The sequence below is a fragment of the Equus caballus genome, chromosome 4 (assembly GCF_041296265.1).
Source record: "Equus caballus isolate H_3958 breed thoroughbred chromosome 4, TB-T2T, whole genome shotgun sequence".
NCBI classification, from domain to species: Eukaryota; Metazoa; Chordata; class Mammalia; order Perissodactyla; family Equidae; genus Equus; species Equus caballus.
This window is the reverse complement of record NC_091687.1, coordinates 35,238,411-35,257,104: the sequence shown is the minus strand read 5'-3', so window position 1 is coordinate 35,257,104 and position 18,694 is coordinate 35,238,411. Positions and strand designations below refer to the sequence as shown.

Sequence of the window (18,694 nt, the reverse complement as noted above, 5' to 3'; positions counted from 1 at the left end):
AAACTAAAATGGTCCACTACTTATTTAACTGCCTGCTAGGGCAAAACTGAAAACTCTTAAAGGAAGATGACATAATTGAGACTGCCTACAATATAATTCTGCAACAACCAGTATACAACAAAAAATTGTTTGACATACAAGAAAACATGATCCAGAGTAAAGAGAGAAAGCATTCATTAGAAATGGGCCCTGAAATGATCCACATTTTGAATTTAGCAGACAAGAACTTTAAACAGACTATTATAAATATGTTCAAAGACTTAAGAAATAAATGAATAGATGAAGAATCTCAGCAGAGAATGGAAACTATAAAAAAAACTATGAAAAAATTCTAGAACTCAAAAGCACAATATCTAAAATAAAAATTTCCCTGGAGGGGGGTGCACAGCAGAGTTGAGATGGTAAAATAGCCAGTAGACTTGAAGATAGATGAAAAATTATCCAATCTGACCAGAGAGAAAAAAAATTGCAAAAAGCTTCAGTTGGACAATATTAAGTGGTCTAACACATATGTAATTTGAGTTTTAGAAGGAGAAGAGAGAGAATGGAAGAAAAAAAACATTTGAGGAAATAATGGCTGGAAATTCCTCTAATTTGGTGATAAACATGATTACAAAACCAAGAAGCTCAGCAAAACCTGAGCAGGAATATACAAATCAAACCATAAGTAGGAAAATCATAACCAAATTGATAAAACCAAAGATACGAAAAGTTTCAAAATAGAGTAAAACAGCACTCACGTACAGGGTAACAATATGAGTGAGGGCTCGCTTTTCATCAGAAACAACAGTGGTCATAATCCAGTTGAATGACATCTTTAAAGTTCTGGAGAAGAAACTGGTCAATCATCCCAAAATTCTATTTCCAGTTAAAATATACTTCAAGAATGAAGGTGAAATAAAGACATTTTTCAGGCAACTAAAACTGTGAGATTTCATTAGTAGCAGTCATAGACTATGAGAAATGCTAAAGAAATTACTTCAAAATAAGAGGAAATGACATAAGATAGAAAATCAAATCTATAGGAAGGAACGAAGAGCATCAGAAATGGTTTAAGTGTGTGAGTTAATATAGGAGACTATTTTAAGTTTAGCTACTAGGTATTGTTAAGATGAGTTCATGAAAACTATATTTGTCACAAAAAATGGTAAGAAAAGATGAGTTCCATTACCATTGTGTCCACTTTATAGTTTGATTTTACTTCTGTGTGTGTGTGTAAGTTTGTGTTTATCCTAGATCCTGTTAGCGAAAAATCTTTTTGCACCTTTTAGAGTCTTCCTGCTAAAAGAACAATCTTATAATTCAGAGGCCATGCTTCTGAGTAAGATTCTGTGCCAATAGCACATTCTTCTTTATTAGGTAGCTTCTAGTAGATTCAGTCAAGGCTGAAACCCAGCTGGTACACACTGGTACAGCTGTACTAGTCATTAAAATACTGAAATACTTCCATCCACTTTGAATATTCCTCCACTTTCCTGTCTGCTCTGGTTCCTCCTGTTGCATATCTCCACCACCTCCCCAAATTTCCTCATGACCTAGCAACAAAAGTGTTAAATTCTGGCACAGCAGGGTCTTTAGGTTCCAGCTCCAAGGGTATGGTTGCTGTCCATTTTTGTAACTTGATGCTAGTTGTTAAACTTTTTGAATATCACCCCTGAATTGACTTGCTGAATAAAATGTTGAAAATTTGGGGAAAGTTTCAGTTTTAAGCAAAATTCTCATCAGCTGGAACAAAACTGGATTTTCCCTTGTAGTTTCCATTTTCTACTTTTCTGGAAACTATTTAGAATTTTCCTTTGGGAACCAACATATGTGTTCATAAGGTGAGATGAATCCATTCCTGGCTTCATAGGTGGCTTGTGACACATATGATTAATCAGAATGTGATGTGTTCCAGGCCACAGCAATTGGTTCCAGGATAAGCCTGTGACCAAACCATTTCCAACCAGGGTTAATTTGAGAATGCTTTTTAGAACCACCAGGAGAAACCATCCTCTCTTTGTTAGAGTGACTTAGAGGAACAGAAGTAATCCCAGGGCTGCTAGCAGCCATCTTACTTCCACCAAGCAAGAGTCTGTCTGAGATGCGGAGCCTAGAGACAGAGAAATAGTGAGACCTGACAATATTATATGTGCTATTTAATCTAGCTAAGATTTTCCAGTATGTGAGACAATAAATTCTTCTTTCTGCTTAAGTCAATTTGAAATCTGTTTTGTCACTTGTCGCTAAATGAATCCTGAATAGAACCTCTCTTCTTTTCCCATCCCCTTTCTATTAAAGATAATAACATTTATTGAACACCTACCCTGTACCAGAAACAATGATTAATGTTCTATATAGATTATTTTATTTAATCCTGCAACTTTCCTCCTACCCAGTTATGCCCTTCCACAGATGCCTGATGCTGCCCTGAATTTCAGATGTCCCCAGGATGCATGATGGTTCCCATTGTGTCACTGTATTTATGATGGATTTTCCTAGAAATGCAACTACATTCCTTCTTTCGTACTCTTATAAGAATTCTCATTTTCTCGATTCTCTTACTTATCACAAATAAAGTCATATGATATATTAAGCCATCAGTTTTTAGCACATTAATGCAAGTTAATTTCTCATTTAGGGATAGTCAGATTTTTAATGGGCCAAAACATTGGCTTAAGAGAAGGGAAACATTTTAAATAATGGAATTTTAGATACCTCAGTGTACAGATAATTAAGTATCAGGGCCTAATTGATATTCTTCATGTTATAGCGCTGATGAATCCACACTCAAATAGAAACAACTTGCATATATGAGACACTGTGAGGTTTTGGGCTAGAATAATCCTTACCTCATCAAATAGGCAATTGATGCCATTGAAAAGTTATCTCCAGCATGATGGAGCTCTTCTGGTCACTGATGTAAATTTAAAACATACTTTTTCAGTTCTACTTTGTTGAAAAGTTTTGGGGAAAATTATTGGTGTGCTTTAGTTGGCTGTTATGAGCTCTCAAGAGCCAATTATATATATTTCTCCCCAAGTCTGTGTTCAATGATATCATGTTGGTAGCTTCAAACTGGCCATGGTGGGAGTACTTACATTTCAGAAACCAGAAAATATTAATAATCAGTATCCCCTCACAAGTCCCAAAGATCTGGCTGTTAAACATTTACCAGCACACCACTGATAGAACCAAATAGGAAGAGGCTGGGAGAGCAATATAGCATAATGCCTTAGATCAGTGTCTTTTTAGCTGCAGATCACAGGATATTCATAGATGAGGAAATAGGTTCATGAATTACAGTGAGCATTTTAAAAGTACATAGAAGAGTTTAAAATAGAAAATACCAAAACACTGATCCAAGGCATGTAGTAGGGCTGAGTATTATTTTCTAAAACTTTTCTTTTTGGTGTGTATGATCATATTTTGTTTTGTTTTGCTGAGGAAGATTTGCCCTGAGCTAACATCTGTGCCAGTCTTCCTCTATTTTGTATGTGAGTCGCCACCACCACATGGCTGCTGACAAGTGGTGTAGGTCCACATCCAGGAACCAAACCTGGCCCACTGAAGCGGAGTGTGCTGAACTTAACCACTAGGCCATGGGGCCAGCCTCAATGAGTGTTATGTTTTGGGGTACAATGTAAAATAATTTCTCGCTGGGTCACGGTAAAAAAAAATGTTTGAAACCCATTGTTTTACAGTGTAGACTCTGTAGTCAAATAAATGTTTGAATCGACTTTATAACCTCTCTGTTTCTCATTTTACATATATGTAAAATGAAAACAATAATAGTACCTAAATCAAGGAGTTGTTTTTAGGATTAAATGAAATAATACATAACAGTAGCTCAACAGCTGTTAGCTATTATCAAAATTCTTGGTAGTGAGGATAATTTGTCAATGGCTCCAGAGAAATTGAGCATATTTTGAACTCTCCCCATAACCACCTATTGTCTAAAGCCCCTGTTGTTCCAGGATTAGATAACTGTACCTCGTCTTTATTTCCTCATTTAGTGAACAGAGCCACCTGAGGCTAATCCTCTAGCATCCTGCCTTTCTCCGGGCTGATGTTTAGGAACCACATGATCTTGGGGAATTACTGGCTGTCTGAATGATAGAAGGTGGGACCTAAGCTCCAAGATGTCCAGTGTCCAGTAAATTCTGGATTGTTCAGTGTTTGTCAGTGCTAAAGATCATAAGATGCCAGGAGAAGATGGAAAGTGATCACCTAAGAAAAAGGTGCACGGTGCTCTCTGCAAATTGATTTATTCTGTTTCTCCAGAAAAATGTATTTTCATCCCTGCTCCCTTGATCCTTGCCTGTCATACTGAGTTTTATTGAGAGGGGACTGGGCACCCCTTGTTTTGTCAGACTGGACTAGGACATTAACTGACTCCTTTGCCCAGAGAAGAACATTTACTAGGATGCTGCCAGCCAAATTGTCTTAATTTTCATTATCCCAAGGCATTAAGAGCCTCAGCTACAGAGGGTTTGGGTCCTTGTAGCTATAACAATTATAAGTCTTTAAATTCCATGGGCACTACTGTGCCAACGCCAAGTCTGGGCTGTCTTCTGCCTTCTCATCAAGTCCGTGCGTGTATTTCAGGGAGAACTGATCCCTCTCTTAGTACACATCCAAGTGTGGGACGCTGCTAACATACAGCTATAACTGGAGACCTAGATTTTCAACTAGCAGGACTAACATGTCTCTTATATAGCTTGAACTTTTTAAACTGGTTCTGACTATATCTGTGTTTCAAAAAAGACCAAATATAACATAAAGCCCTAATATAACATGGCCTTAAGGTGTGCTTTCCTTTCCTTATGCTACACACAAGTTTTCAGCTTGAAATCATGACACTCCAATGTTACACAAAGGCCCGTTTTTCCAGGCAATAAAAGGGAGGTGAGACACGAAAGAGTGCATGCTATATGAATCTCCTTATAAAAGAGCCAAAACCAAGCAAAAGTAATCCATGGTGTTGGAAGTCTGGATGGCTGTGAAGTTAGTGACTGGAAGGATGCACGAGAGTGCTGGTAACTTTCTGTTTATTGATCTAGATTCTTGTTTCATTGAGGAGTGTTTAGTTTGTGAAAATTCTTCCAGTGGCAAACAGTTATGATGGATGTATTTTTCTGTATGTATATTACACTTCAATGAATATTTAAAATGAAAAAGCAACGATAAAGTGAAAAAGAATGCCTAGTGTGGCTGTATACTTTTTAAAAGTGGTTTTATATGACAAATTGGCCTCAGAGGTATTGACATAAACTTGCAGCTCTGGGCTTATTGAGGACACTAACGCTGATGAGAGAATCCCTTATCACCTGGTGAGAGACCCTGGTGTAAAATGAGGTGCCTTACCTCATTGTGAGTGAATGATGGCTATGCAGAGGCCTCCTTCTCATTATCATGGGGAGCCAGCCACTTTGTTTTCCTTCCTATATCCGAGCAGAAACCAGGAATCTGAATGTAAATGACAAATACATCAATCACAAGTAGTCTGACAATTGGTACCTGTGACTGAACTGCTCAGGATGGGTGGGAACAGAAAGGTGAAAAGGGAGCTCCAATGAGAGGAGGTGAACCTCAGACCCTTCTGAAGTGAGGCAGCTGCTGCTTTCACAGTTTGAGTTCTGAAAAGTCCATGGAATTGATCTTTGGCTTTATTATGTTCCAGTGTTCAAGAAATTCTGTTCAATAATTAAAAAAAAAAAATCACTTATTGTATCTATTATGTGCCAGGGCTTCTGGTCGGTTCCAAGGATGAGTAGGACAGCATCTGTGCTAAATATAGTAAAAATACGGTTTCTTGGGACTCTGACAACCATCTAAAGCTAAATATGAAGTGTAACCCAAATTGATTTTGGCAGAACATGCCAATGTGACAAACCTGGTAAGGACCAGAAGACTCCTCCCCTCCTTGCCATAATTGTTTGCTTCTACCACACAGGTTAGGATAGATTACCATTTCAAGGTAGGACAGGCAAACCATCGTGGTGGACTTCTAAGGGCTGCAGACACTACTGCTCTTTCCAGATGTGGTTAATCTTTGAGTGTGACCATCCTGCCCTGTGTGATGCCCGGTCCCATTTTAGACAACTGGAAACTTATGCCCAAGATCAAAATGTCAGGAGGTAGCAGTCCTGAGAATATCTCCTATGCATCTGCTTCTATTATCTTCCTCAGGCTTTATGTTTCTGGTTATAGCGAAATTCTCATATTTAACTGTTCACAAATAATCATATAGAAAGTTGATTTTAATTATCCTTCCTATCCCATCTTTTAGGTACACATTATTTTCTCTATACTCAAGCTTTCACCAAATCTTGTGGCTGTTTTGATCACAGTGCCTCCAAATTTGGCTTTCTTTTCTCTGTTGCTACATCAGTCTCTATTGATCTTGTTTCTGATTGCTGCAACCTTCTTCTATGTGGATTTCACACACCCTTCTTCTGTCCACTCCAGTCTATTCAAGATACTGCTGTAACTTGTATTCTTTCCCTCTGGTCACTTGAACAGACTCAAATATTTCTTGTCACTCTAAATTTAGTCTTAGCATCACCACTTTCAATCACTTTACCCATTCACTTCTTTTCTTTTCTCTTTCACGGCTCATTTTCTTTAGTTCCTAGGAAACACAAAGATAATATTTTATGCTTTTCCTTTTCATTCTTAACTCAGCAAATTTTTCTAAGTCTGAACAAGTTAATTCAGTTGGTTAGCTTGTGGGGCTAGTAAAGTCTACAGCATTTGACTTGTCCAAGTTGCATTATTCTACAGAAAGCTCGTGTTCCATGTTTGGTCATAATCTGTACTGCAAAAGCATGCTATTGGTCATAAAGTAAACAGCTTTACATGCTACCTGGCAAGCTTTGCACCAGTTATCATAGTTAAACCGGTGAGAACCAGCAGATCTGTGTAGGTTAGTACGATCTTTCCTTGTGATGGATAATGTGTTGCCAGGCAACACAAAGCAAGTATGCAAAAAATTATTTGTGACTAAATAAATGAATATTTTCTCCTTTGTTTCACACTTTACAATAAATCCTAGTTTTCTTTTTGACTAGGTCCTTCATTCCTGAATGAAAGAGAAATTAACATTTTTTTGAACTTATACCCAATTTGTGCTTATTTACTTTTCCCAAGATTTCTGTTGAAAATAGGTGAGTAAAACTGGCTTAGGGGCAAACTTAAGTACTACTTGCTCAGGACTCCTCAGTCACTGAGTGGTGGAACAGATCTGTCTGATTCCTGGTTCTTTGGCCTTCCTTTTATTACTTCCTGCCTTTGAGAATTGTGTCCAAACGTCCCAGAGGACTCTGAAAGGCGGATAAGAAGAACATGATATGTAAGGCACCTTCAGTGGCTTGATTGTCTTTCTGGTGCTTCTCCTTCTTGAACGCATTTGTGTTGGCTTCACTGAAATTCCTACAGTATTATTGCCTCAAAAAGTTTTGTCTTAAGTCTATATATGTTCCAATTTCATTTCAGGAGACCCTTTCCTCTATGTCATGACACTGGAAAGGATTCTAACCAGGGAGGAAACCTTTGAACATGAATTTGTTTCCACACCTGGCATCCATTAGCCTTCTCATTGGAGCCATCTTTGAATCCAACTCCATCTACTGTCCAGATGTTTCTTTAACTGGTGGCTTAGCACAAGACATTTACACTTTGCTGCTTAGCATACATATGGAGTAATAACCTTGGGGAATTTTGAAAGTCCTGAACTGCAATTCCTGGGAAATTGTAGGCAAAATTATCACAGTGGAATGGATGCTGAACTAGCCAAGCATCCCCCTCTACAGCCTACCAGTGACCCATTTCACAATAGGAGGGCTACCACTTTATAGGATCTGTGGTGGGACACACAGATGTTGCCCAACGGATGGTATTTCACATGACACCCAGAGGAAAACTGAATACCCTGGGGAAAGCAGATTTTGTTTAAAAACATTATTTCTTCATTAGGTAGAAAACTTGCAGTGGTAGTAAGAATTAGAAAGTGAGCTCTGATTTTTTTGATGAGAAACATCACCTTATATCTTAGTTAAAACTGCACAAAGAATGAGCATATGGCTTTCCTTAAATATTACTGATGTTGCATGGATTTTACATACAATCCTGTGCTAGAATGTTAGCATCTGACTGATGTTTGCATGTTAATTGAAAACAATTCTTTTTTTCCCAGTGTTATTGAGAAATAATTGACATACAAGTACAAGTTTAAGTACAAGTTTAAGGCATAGAGCATGACAGTTTGATTTACATATATTGTGAAATGATTATCACAATACAGTCAGCTAACATCCATCTGCTCATATAGATACAGTGAAAAGAAAAGAAATAAGAAAAGAATAAAGGAAATATATAATTTTCTCCTTGTGATGAGAACTCTTGGACCTACTGTCTTAACTTTCCTATATATCATAGAGCAGTGTTAGCTATCTCCATCATGTTGTACATTGCATCCCTAGTAGTTATTTATCCTATAAATTGAAATTTGTGACTTTTGACTAGCTTCCTCCAATCCCTCCTGCCCCCCCCTGACAACCACAAGTCTGATCTCTTCTGTGAGTTTGAGATTCTTTTTTTTATTTTTGATTCCACATATAAGTGAGATGATACGTTATTTGTCTTTCTCTTTTTGACTTATTCACTTATCATAATGCCTTCAAGGTCCATCCATGTTGTTGCAAATGGTAGGATTTCCTAGTTTTAATGGTTGAATAATATTCCATTGTATATATACATATACATATATTTACCGAAACTTCTTTATCCATTCATTCATTGATGGACCCTTTGTTTCCAGGTCATGGCTATTTTGAGTAATGCTGCTATGAAAATGGGGGGTGCAGATATCTTTTTGAGTTAATGTTTTTGTTACCTTTGAATATATTCCTAGAAGAGGAATTTCTGGATCATATGATAATTTTCTTTTTAGTTTTTTGAGGATCCTCCATACTCTTTTCCAAAGTGGCTATACCAATTTACAGTCCCACCAGCAGTGTACAGGGTTCCCTTTTCTCCACATCTATGCCAGCATTTATCATCCCTTGTCTTTTTGATGATGGCCATTCTAATAGGCATGAGGTGATATCTCATTGTGGTTTAAAATTGGTTTCCCTAATGAATAGTGATTTTGAGCATCGTTTCATGTACCTGTTGGCCTTTCGTATATTTTTGGGAGGAAATGTCTATTCAGATCCTTTGCCCATTTTTTAATTAGGTTATTTGTTGTGGTGTTTTTTTTTTTTTTTTTTTTTTTTTTGCTATTGAGTTGCATGAGTTCTTTACATGTTTTTGATATTAACCTTTTATCAGATATATGATATAATATAATATATATTATATCATATATCAGATACTTTTTCCTGTTCCGTAGGTCATCATTTCACTTTGTTTATGGTTTCTTTTGCTATGCAGAAACTTTTTGGTTTAATATAGTCTCATTTGTGTATTTTTGATTTTGTTGCTTGTGCTCTAATAGGTGTCATAGCCAAAAAATTGTTACCAAGACCCATGTCAATGAGCTTTGTTCCTATGTTTTCTTCTAGGAATTTCACGGTTTCAGGCCTTACATTTAAGTCTTTAATCCATTTCGAGTTAGTTTTTGTGAAAGGTGTAAGATATAGGTCCAGTTTCATCCTTTTACATGTGAATATCCAATTATCCCAGTACCATTTATTGAAGAGATGATCTTTTCTCCATTGAGTATTCTTGGCTTCTTTGTAAAATATTAGTTGACAGTATATGCTTGGGTTTATTTTTTGGCTCTTGATTTTGTACTATTGGTTTATTTGTCTGTTTTTATGCTATTACCATACAAAACAAATTCTTAAACGTTTGCCCTCTAATACTCTTCTGGAATGTGTTATTAGAGCTGTGGAAGTTTGACATGTGTGATGTCAAGAACAGTGACACTATCTTCCACATGAGTGAGCCAAAAGTAGGTAATAAGGGTTCTTTTTGGGATTTTGAGTTGACTTTATGACAACCAGTGAACAACAGCACAGTAGCCTAATTCTTTGAAAAATTTCACAGTATACCTCTAAAGTATGCTTCTACGCATTAGTTCCACTGCTCCTTTCTCCAAACAGCCACTATCCTCTGCATCACAATTAAGCTTATGTACTTGTTTTTAAAATCTGAGTAATTGTAGTTTATAAAATGTTTTAGTAGGAAAGCCTTAGAAATCATCCAGGCTGACCCTTGATCCTCTTCATTTTCATATGACAACTTTGAGTCCTATGGGTAGGGGGATCCTTATTTTAGAGTCTTGCTTTAAAATTTAGTTCAGGACACTTGCCCTGGATGAAATATAATCTACATGTGGCGCATGTTTGGGAACATCTGTGGGTGTAACGCACTGCACTAGGTTCTTCAAACACATGTTCTTTTTCTAGATAGAGACCTGTTACTTTTCCCCAGATGATTTGAAATTCCTGCTGACTTTTTCCTTCCCTTAGACAATATTGTCATTTCCCCAGGGGGCAGTTAGTTAAAGAAAGAGTCAGGAATAGTGGTGTGGCAGAAAAAGAGGTATTCTATTGTTTAATCACAGGGCTTGATGGCAGCCAGCTGTAGGAAACATAAAGTGTGCATTGGCCACATGCTGCTGCTCTGGGAACAATGGTGAAAAAGTGAAAGCTTAAAACAAAAGCAAAAAGCAAAATAATAGGTGTTTCCACAGGCTGTCTACTGCCAGGTGTGGAAAAAAAAGAAAGAATGTTTCCTTGAGGAAGGCAACTATTTCAGTCTACTGAGTTTTTGAAAGAAGTTAACCACAGGGCCACAGGAAAAACAACAGTGAAGAGGACCCAACTAGAATGCTAACTGTTCCCTCACACAAACATTAGCTCCAGGCTGTGCTGTTTAGTGGGGTGTGAAATCACAATTAACAGAGCAAGGGTTTTGTAAGTGAGCCAAAGCTGCTTCAAATTACATCCTGCTATTAGCTGCTTTTAGAACAAGCACATTGAACAACTCCATGTTTACTGGACTGTGGTATGGTCTTGAAGAAATCATTAATAAAAACAGTTGATTATGGTTACACTTACTGTGCTGATTTTTTAGCTCTTAATCATTTAGGATGTTTACTAGTGTGGGATGCAGAAGCAGGAAACAGGTAGAGTTAAACTAGCAACCAAAGCTGATGGTACCAAGATATTCCAACAGAGTCTTCCTGAGGTTTTCATTTATCTGTTTGTGTACTTCTGTTGAGATTCTACCTGGGCTCTGTTGAGTATGGTTCAGACTAAAACTCTTCAATACCTAATGATATAGACAAATGAGTGGGAGCTCAGAGAACACATCTAACCTCTAAGGAGAAAAGAGGCTTTGATTTATGTAGAAGATTAAAGACATTAAATATCACAATTGCCCATCTAAAAGCCTTTTTTATGAAATAAAATGGACTCATAGAAAATTTATGTCCTAAAATATAAAAAAGAAATCCCCTGTCAATTTTCTCCTAAAATAAAGGCTTTTAAAATCCTTTTTTTTTTTTTTACCCCTAATGAAGGTTTAGAAGCTGTAATGGAGGGCACATTTTATGGATTAAACATTGTTTTGTTGAGTGTACTGAAACTTAGTTAAGCTCATGTGGCAGCTAACTTTTCACCACATGGCTCAAGGGCACTCTACTTAAACTTTTTCTAAGGGTAATTGGATGTATAATGGAATCATGGACACTTACATGTGGAAGTGAACTTATAAAATGTCTCTTCCAACTCCTCCAAGGGCCTGGAGCAGTGAGTGGCCTTGTCTACATTATTAAGCCACTTGAAATCAGAGCTGGGACTAGAACCAAGTTTATGACTCCAAAGTCCTCCTTGAAGGTGTTGTCCGCATTGAAAGATGTCAATGTTCTTTGCTGTACTTGATCTGCAAAATCAGTACAGCGTTGATGTTAGAATCTGAAGCCAGTATGAGGCACTTGGCTTCTTTCAGTTTCTGTCAGGCCAAAATTGTGTGATGTTTGCCAACCCCGTTATTCAAAGAAGCTGATTCCAAATGGTCTGCTTTACCCCAGAATCACTAAAAGTAGACAGAATCTTTGCCTAGTATCCCCTGTGAGTAATGTGATATAAGACTTGTGACATCAGCCTTAGCAAATGTATCAGGCTAGGAATTTATCCTGGCTTAGAAGGTTAAACAAAGGTGATGAAGGCCAGGCTGGATTCTGATGAGTTATGTGGCCTTGGAGAGTCTCAGAGCTTTAGTTTTCCAACCCGTAGAACAAACGTGTTGGGCTGAATGACCTTTAAGGTATTCTTTAATTTGCATATTGTTTTTTCAATTCTAAGTTCACTGTGGACAAACATTTCTGGAATTCTAGCATCCTATCTATTTAAGTTAACAATATTTCTCTCTTCTCTCAAATCCAGCATAGATTTCTATTGAAATCCTTCCAAAAATATATTTTTTTCTGTACGTGGCTGACCCTCCACTAATCATGTATTTGCTGGTTTCCAGTGGTGGGAATACATTAGGCCCATCCTGTCATTCTTTCTCATTTGTTCACCCCCTCTCCCCAAAGATGGGACACAAATGACTTAGTCATAAAATAAAGATACAAGAGTCAGATGAGGAAAACATTAGAAAAATATGCTTAGGAACTCAGTACTATTGAAGGGTATTTAATGTTCGATGCCTACCTGTAAGAAGCTTTGTGTTTTTGTCAACGTTGGAAGAAAAGGAAGGGAGGGAAAAAAAGGAAAAAGAAAAATAATTATCGAGGGCCTACTTTGTTTTAAGTATGAGACTAGACATATCATATAGTTCTAATTTGGTCCTCTCCATCATTCACTTATTTAAATCAATATTAATCAGTGCGCTTACATCAATATTAATCAGGCGTTCAAGATACAGAGGTGAATGGGACAGATACGGCCTTTGTCCTCAGTGAACTCACTTAATCACATAGATATTTTATCTCCAACTTTACGCTAATGAAGTTCCCGTGCTTTTGCAAAACTACAGATTTCTTTTAGAAACTTTGGAAATGTGGCCCTTCTTTTAAAAATTCCTCCTCGTCATGATGTCAAAAAAACTGAGTATGTATACATTTTACTATAATGATGATATAGAATATTTTGTCCAAAAAATTTTTCACTACAAAAATCCAAGTTCTTAACCTTAGTTCTTGGTGAGCAGTTCTGTAGGCAGGCAGTCATTTCATGTTGGAATAGGAGGCATAACGAGGCCATGAGACTTCTCCAAGGTCATGGAGTGAGTGGCAGTTAGCTCAGATCCAGGGTGTCTGCAGATGTCCGGGGAAGCTTTCTGTTTATACTGCTTTCACCTTCCTGACTGTAGTAAGATTTTCTGGTGTTCAGTTTCCAGATCTGGAGGGTAGTGTTCTAAACCTAGGCCTGCCTTCTCTAAGGTGGGCCATCGCAAAAATGAGAGAGGCTCTTTCTCTATCCTTGGGCCAATGCCCCATCCTACCCTACCAGGCAGCTGTGAATAACTAGATAGAGCATTCTTCCCACTCCCTTCAGGGGGCTTTGAGCACACCTGCCAAGCCAAATACACTTTGTCTCGGTCAAGCATTGTCTGCCCTTCTGCTGTGGCCAAATGCCTAGACATTTTGCTGCTGTTTAACAAAGCCAGTTGGGGAAGAAAATGGCCCAAATGCCAGCACTTGGAGAGTTATGAGTTGGAAGGGAAATTTCCATAGGGTAAAATATGCAAATGAGAAAGGCTGGCTTTCCTTCTCATCATATATCACCCACTTTTCACCCTGGGCCATGAAATGCCAGGACAGCGAGCATACCCAGATTTGGCCACAGCAAAGGCAATCAACACAGGCTAGGGGTCCAAGGGCCTGTGCATGAGGAATAAAGCAGATCCCATTTCTGCTTCTGCTGGTCAATATTCCTACATTTCCAAGAGTGCTTTCCTTATATTTTGTAAGGCACCTCATATTCTGTGTGGTAGACAATCTTTCTCTGCACTTGTTTTGGTCATGATGCTGAAGTTCCTGTAGTTCCTTAGTAGTATATTCAGCTCCTTATTCTTCTGTTCATGCATCAGAATGGTGACACACATCATAGCAGTTTGACTCTTACCACTGAGATAGTGGTGATCATTCACACTCTCATGTTGCAGATATGGGAACAGGAAGTTGGAAGCTTCTCTGATGCTCTAGTGGAAACCCATGGCAAGTCTGTTGGGCAATCATTGCGACTTCTGCTTCTGAGCCTCATGCTTCTGTGGGTAATATTTCCTCTTGGTGGGGCCCAGCTGTGGAAAGTTTTTCATGATCTCCATTGCAGAATAAAATCAACAGCATAGCCCTCTGCAATTTTTTCAGGGCTGCAGAATGTCTGAGAGAAACACCAATATTACAACAGGCTGGTACAGAGGGCAAGATTTCTGGCACTGCATATCTGCTATTGTACCTCTTGAAGAAAAGCTTTAGCATTCTCTAACCCGGTGTTTGGGTCAGCCTCGGCCACAAATGTCCTCTTAATGGGCGGTGTGAATTTTGCTGCTGGTGAAGCATAAGGAGGCAGTGACAATAACAGGGCCGGGGGGATTTATAGGGGACAACTTACAGAGAGAAGAGCTAGACTGGAAGGCAAACATTGCCAAGTTGCTTTAGGATCTTAACTCTTTGTGTCTCAGTTTTCTCATCTGTAAGATAATGCTAATAACATCCACCTTGTAATGTTGTTTGTGAACTCAAATGAGATAATGCTCATGAATGTGCTCTATAAATTATGAAAAACCTTAGAGTGGGATATCTTATTATTATTGTCTTAGCTCCTTTCCTAACGAATTACATGTGGAAGTGGTGTGGGTCAGGCTTGAAATTAATTAGTGCGTTAGTGTGTATATGATGGATTTGGAGGAGATGCTGAACACTCCCTTCTGGCCCACAGAGATCTGGTCCCCAGCCTCTCACTGGGCCTGCAATCCTACTACTATATTTATTCTTTATACCCACAAGTCTCTTATTGTAATATAAATTCCACTGGCAAGAGTAATATCACATTTCTTTTTCAATCAATAGAGGACATTGTAGATGCCCAGAGGTGAATAGTTGCTATAAAAGTTCTGAAAACAAACATTGTCAACCTTCTAATTTGTCCCTGGCCACAGGGATGGAGTGGGGTCAGGGATGCAGATTGAATCTCAGAATAAGAACAACATATGCAGCTTCAAGGGGAAAGAAACATGGGATGTGAACACTGTTTTTTGATAGAAAGGGAAGATTGACAGTCCACAAAATCTCTACAAATCTACACACTTTATTGTAGTTCTCTTTTGGTTCTTCAGAGAATATGCTTGCCTGAGTCACTTAGAAGTGTCTCTGCTTCTGGCTCCAGAGAGGATGTATTATACATAGTGGTGTCAGGAGATACAGCTCCCTCCTTTCCAATTCCTCTCAAAAAGTTCTTATTCCAAGCCCAAAGCAGAGAATTTTATTTCAATCTTTGTGTTGCTTTCATTTTCCATTACCTAGAAAGGGACTACTACATTACGTCTCTCTTTGCATAAAACATATAATGCTACATAATTTTCCTCTTCAAAATGATGAGGCTATGTAGCATGAATAGTGAGAAAATTCCTCGCTTAGTAGTCAGACAGACTTGGGTTTTAATCACGGCTCTATGAATTATAAGCTATTTGACTCTGGGCAAGTTATTTAGCATTTTTGAACTTTAGTCTCCTCATCTGTAAAGTGGGGATAATAACATTGACCTCTGATTGTTCTCGTGATATTTAAATAAGATACATTCAAAATGTCTGACATATGGTAGATACCCCAAAGTGCTCCCACTGTCCTCCTTTTAAAATTTACAGCTGTAGAAATGGGGGGAGGTCACAGGGAAAAGATAGAGTTGAGTTCTCCAGGGCTATAAAATACTCTCCCTAAAGTGCTTGGCAAAGTTCACTCTTATTCACAATATGTGTCTCTTTTTGGAGTGGAATTTAATAAAAATCTTTTGCTCAAAGAAATCTTTGCTCAAAACCCCTTAATGACTCAGTTTTCTATCTAAGCATGTCTAAAGTCTTCTGCCTGATTTTCAAGTTCTTTTATAATTTTGTATACTGTATCTATCCAGCCCATTTTTTTACTATCCTCTACTCTTCTCCTTCACACATCTTCTATTTTGTTCATTGGTATGGCAAATTGTATTTTCCAAAAATATTTCTGGTCCCACATGCTCTTCTAGATCTCTGCCACTCTCTCCTCCTGGGGTGGAGTCTATTTTCCCTCCCCTTGAATCTGGGCAGGACTTTGTGACTTCTTCATGAAAAGAATAAAGTGGAAGTGCCAGCTGCTATGTGACCTGGCACAAGGTTGTAAAAACTGATAATGCTTCCCCTTCCTGCTGCTTTCTCTTTCTAGGGATGCTCACCTTTGGAGCACAGACACCTAATTGTGAATAAGCTAAGCAGCTGCATGGAGGAGGCGTAGGAGTCCCAGCTGGCGGCACTTAGCTGAGGCCCCAGCAGATATCCAGTATGAACCACAGAATTAACTTGTCTTGAGTAGCAAAGCACATGAGCAGAGCTGAAACTGGAACTCGACTCTGCTGTCTCTCACACTGGCTCATCTTTGAAAACATCTTTCTTCACAGATAGCTCAACATAGCTGGATAGGGATATTAATTTACTTCCTGCACCAACTGTTCTTCAGTAACTCTATGGTACACTTATCTCTGCCCCATAACACATACTCTATTTTTTCAAGTAGATGAAATGTTTCCATGCTTTCACAAGTTCTGGGTAGAAAAGGCTCAGGAAAACACTGCAGGAACGGGAAAATCATGGGATAGAGATGACTGTTTTCTCTTTGCCTGACTGCCAAGGTCAATCCACACATATACACATGTTTCCTCCTTTATCTGCCTGCAAAGCTTGAATTGGACATGAACTATACAGGTTGATCTCTACATCTCCAGCTGACACACTCACAATGCGCTGTAGAATAGAGCACCACAGGGGAAAACGGATGAGGTGAAAATCATTTCCATCGCTCTGGGAGGAAGAGGACAGATCAATCAAGGCAAGTTCTGGATGAATGAAGTCAGTGATTTGGAAGTCCTTGCAAAGGACTTCTTTCCACTTTTCCAAGTCTTCATCCAGTTATAAAATTGATTTTTGAAATGACCCAAGAAATTTTAAGAGTGTCTTGCCTTACTGAAATCACCTCTCACCCTGCTTTGTCATAATTTGACTTTTAAATCTCGAATTATTTCTTGAAATTTCCTTATGGGCTTTTAAAAAAAATCAGTTCTTTTTTGGGTTACAACCTTTCTTCTGAACCTTGACTTTGAGTAGTCAGAGATATTCATCTTTTTCTTCTGGTTAGGTCTTCTTTTATACTTTTCACTGGCAACAGAGCTTGCTGTTTGCAAAGTTTTCTTTTGTCAAAAATTCTTGCTTTCCGAGTGAACCTGGTTACCACTTTTGAACCAAGAGAGTATTGCCATGGTATATTTTAGCTCATCTTCTGCTCCCCAGTATCCATTTTCCAAATTAAGAGAGCATGAGTCACCCCGAGAATGAATTACTCTAAGGGCAGGTTACATTTACTTTTTCCTCCTCAAAATGGAAGCTGGCCTGATGGAATGGTCATCACATCTACTAACTACATCTCCTGTTGTTACTTCACAGTTGGGACATTTTCTTTTTTTCCAGTTTGTGAAGTTTTTCATTTGTATTTAGTTTGCTATTCTTTCTAATTTATATTTTGTTGCTTTTTCTCATGATTTTGAATATTTACCTCATTTGCATTTGGTTTGCTTAAATTTGATCCCTGTGGGCATTTTCTTGAGGTTTGTGTGTTTTGTTTGTGGTGTTAATTTGAATTTTCAATAATAATAGCTAATATTTTTGAGTGCTTACAATTGTGTCAGGCACATTTTATTAATATGAGATTTATTAATACAAGAATTAGTTCATGATATCCTACTGAACTAGATAGTATTATCATTCCCATTTTAGAGATGAGGAAACTGAAGAAAGAAATGAGGATATGTAAGTTGCCAAAGAAAACGAAACTGGTAGAAAGGGTTTAATAATTTACTATGGTGCCTAGGTAATAAATTTACTTTCTCTGTCTTCTGTGTGTACTTTTGGCTCTGATTTTACCTTAGTTAAGGTTTAAAAGGTGCATTCAGGTTGTCTGTACAATAGTTATCAAACTTGAGCATGATCTGGATTAACCGAAAGGGCTTGTGAACCACAAATTGCCGGGCTCCACCCACGGAGTTTTTATTTAAGGAGATCTGAAGTGGGCTCCAGAAATTGCATTTTAACAAGTTCCCAGCTGATGTGGATGCTGCTGGTCTGGGACAGCCCTTTGAGAATCACTGGTTTAGTTCATTCCTTTCAGGTAAAGTTAAGGCCCTTCTACTGTCTAACTCGCTCCAAATGTGACAAGTTAATATATAATATCAACCAATTAAGGAATTTTTTTCCTTTTTCTTCTTTTTTTTCTCCTAGAAGCAGAATTCTGCATGATTTATCATTTTTCTTTTAACTTTCTAAAGACTTATAGCGTCAGCTTCAGACTGAAGTTGTTTCCTCAAGTTTAAGTGATGCCTTTGGCTGAATGGGCCATAGGTAGCTCACACTCGGAGACTCAGGAGTATTGATTCCTCCATGTCCGTGGTTGGGCCCAACAATCAGCGGTTCATCATTTCAATGAAAATATCTCATCCTAATGGTTCGAGAACTAAAG

At 38.1% G+C, this 18,694-nt stretch overlaps 1 protein-coding gene across 2 annotated transcripts in view; it reads right to left on the bottom strand.

Moving 5' to 3' along the window:
• The window catches only part of GRM3 (glutamate metabotropic receptor 3), a 226,931-nt gene that overhangs the window by 104,519 nt on the left and 103,718 nt on the right, over nt 1–18,694 (bottom strand). The window contains exon 2 of one of the 2 annotated variants that reach the window (XM_070265574.1): nt 5,347–5,448. The exons of the other annotated variant lie outside the window; for it this stretch is intronic. The gene's annotated coding sequence lies outside the window, so the exon portion shown is untranslated. The remainder of the gene's footprint in view (nt 1–5,346; nt 5,449–18,694) is intronic. 2 annotated transcript variants of the gene reach the window in all.